The 3,153-nt window shown below is 39.3% G+C and overlaps 1 protein-coding gene across 12 annotated transcripts in view; it reads left to right on the top strand.

Annotated features, from left to right (window-relative positions):
- LOC106877382 (RIMS-binding protein 2) overlaps positions 1-3,153 on the top strand; it is an 888,511-nt gene that overhangs the window by 620,462 nt on the left and 264,896 nt on the right. The window lies entirely within an intron of this gene.

Here is a 3,153-nt window from a genome sequence, read left to right as displayed (position 1 = left end):
AATTTCGTTCCCCCAGCTGTTAAAACCGCTGATGAATTGATGTCGTATGGAAATGTGTTTTTCGAGAAAGTAGGAATGTTTGGCACCGACCAATGTTAGATGACATTGCCGTCACCCAAAATTCTAATGATTCCCGCCTCTGTGAATGATTTGTATTTTCATTTTCTTCGTTTATCTTTCTTTTTCTTTTTGTGTGTGTGTGTGTGTGCGTGTATGTGTGCGTGTATGTGTGTGTGTGTGTGTGTGTGTGTGTGTGTATGTTTGTGTGTGTGTGTGTGTATATCAGTGGGGGATATGGCAACATTGCATAGTACAAAAAAGCGAACCGCGCTTTTATTTATTTATTTATCTTTCTCCCAATTGTCACTCAAATATTGATTGGAAAAGTGTGAACCGTCCAAGTGAGACCGTGAAAGAGATCATGGAATCACACAATCACAAAAAGCGCAAGAGCAGTTTGGTGGTTGTGGGAGGTTATTGTAGCTGTTTAACCCCTATTCGACCGTGATGAAACAGACTTTATGCTCAAATGCATCGCAGCAGCCCGTGACCATTCCTGTCTGTTGGCATATCAGAAAGTATAATCGCCAATAAGTCTTTTTTTTTTCTTAAGTCTTGTGTGTGAGATTTGAGGGGAAATTTGTCCGTCATTTCTAACAGATCGAACGACCACCACATAGAGAACTCCCTCCCCATTGATTTCATGAGAGAGAGAGAGGTTCCTTTACTGTATTTCAACCGTTAAATCGCGTTTGGGTTCTGATTCCTGTTGCGGTTGGTTTTTGTATCTCTTTTCCTCCGAATATTTCAATAAAATAAACCCCCAGAACATTATTCTATCGTGATTTAAGTCATTCTACCAGTGACATCGATTCCAAACGTCAGGAGTTCAACTTCCAGCAGTTTCCACTTTACTAAAGTCTTAATTTAATCAGCCTCCTCACTTCCTCTAAATAAATTATGGGTTTTGAACTTAATTGAAATGAATTAATTATATTCTTCGTTAACGTTATGCAATAACTTTAAAAGAACGTTTTCTTTCTCCGATTAATTATTTCATGTGATTCTTAAGGTTTTAAACAAGTTGGAACAAAGTTATTTCCTTATTGCTTATCGAGTGAATCTTATGTGATCCCCCCACCTCAAGAAACTGTTGCTCTTGTTTCGCTAATCGATATTGGAAGTGCGTACATAATTTGGTGGATGAAGTGTGACAGTGTAGTGCAAGGGAGATCGTGTGTACGGAGGTATATAACTACATTAAATCTCGGTGGCGTGTGGGTTGGCTTCGTGTGTACAAACCTATATAACCACATTAAATCGTTGCGTTGTGTTGGGGTTTCGTGTGTATATTATATATAATTAAATCGTGGTCTTGTCTAAGTTTGTACATGGGTATATAGCTAGACAACTACATAAAATTGTGGTGGTGTGTTGTGCTGCTTTCATGTGTACAGAGGTATACATAGCAGCATTAAATCGAAATGCTGGTGGTGGTGGTGGTGGTGGTAGTGGTAGGGTTGTGGCTGTTTAGGCCCAGGTCTGCCTTGCCTGAGCAGTCTTATGCTCAAAGACGTTCCATTCGTGACATGACATCCTTAATTAGTGTGGCGGAGAGTGTCTCAGAGTGACATATAAACTACATGAAGTAGCGGTATGTAGGAGTATTGTGAATGTAAATGCGCGCGCGCGTATATGTATGTCGGTATATATATATATATATATATATATATCGTTATTAAATGCTGTGATATCGTGCTATAGATAGATAGATAGATAGATAGATATTAGCACACACACACACCTGCATTATTTAATGATGTGGGGGAGTACCATATGTATGGTGATATATAGCAGTATCAAATAGAAGTAGGTAGGGATATCGTCTGTGTATCTAATGCTCTCTCTCTCTCTCTTTCTGTTTCTCTCTCTCTCCCTCTCTCTCTCTCTATGTATGTCAGTATTAAATAATAATCTGTTGGAATATTGTGTGTATGATGTGTACAGCAGCATTAAACAACGGTGTGTTGATGTCGTTAGCTGCATAGGTTAATTGCTAATTCTAGCTTCATCTCTTTCCAATTGATACTACCTGTAAGCCGAATTCCAGGTATGCATGTGTGTGTCTGTCTGTCTATAAATGTATGTGTGTATATACGTTACACGTGTATAATGTATGTGCACACTGTGTCTATGTATCCGTACACCATGTTTATGACTAACCATACATACATCATGTGTATAGCTAGGTGTCCACACCCTGTGTATGGCTGTCCGTACATCGTGTGTATAACTATATATATAGAGAGATAGATAGATAGATAGATAGATAGATAAACATTGTATATGGCTATGTATTTATACATACCTCACGTGTATGGTTTTATAACCGTACATCGTTGATATAGCGAATATCCGTACACGTGTGTATGGTTGTGTCTGCAGACGCGTGTATGGCTGCGTATCCGCACATAGGTGTATGGCTATGTATCCGTACACGTGTATACGGCTGCGTTTCCGTACACGTGTGCGCGGATGCGTATCCGTACGCGCATATGTAGCTATGTATCTGTACACACGTGTATAGTTATGTATCCGTACGCGCGTGTATTGCTACGTATCCGTACATGTCCGTATGACTATGTATCCGTACACGTGTATACGGCTGCGTATCCGTACATGTGTGCGCGGCTGCATATCTGTACGCGCGTGTATGGCTATGTACCTGTACATGCGTGTATAGTTATGTATCCGTACGCGCGTGTATGGCTATGTATCCGTACATGTCTGTATGGCTATGTATCTGTACGTGTTTGTATGGCTGCGTATCTGCACATGTGCGTTATCCGTGTGTATGGCCATATATCCGTGTGTATGGCCATATATCCGTACATGTATGTATAGCTATGCATCCGCACACGTGTATATAACTGTGTATCTGTACACCTGTGAATGGCTATGTATCCGTACACGTATGTATAACTATTTCCGTATGTCTTTCCTATGGTTATGTACACGTGTATATGTGTGTGTGGCTAACATTCAGTCATACTCATGGGTATAGTTATGTATCCGTAGATGATATGTATGTATGTATGTATGTATATATATATATATATATATATATATATATATATATATATATATATATAT

This window comes from Octopus bimaculoides, chromosome 25 (genome assembly GCF_001194135.2).
Source record: "Octopus bimaculoides isolate UCB-OBI-ISO-001 chromosome 25, ASM119413v2, whole genome shotgun sequence".
NCBI classification, from domain to species: Eukaryota; Metazoa; Mollusca; class Cephalopoda; order Octopoda; family Octopodidae; genus Octopus; species Octopus bimaculoides.
This window is presented reverse-complemented; position numbering and strand designations above follow the sequence as displayed.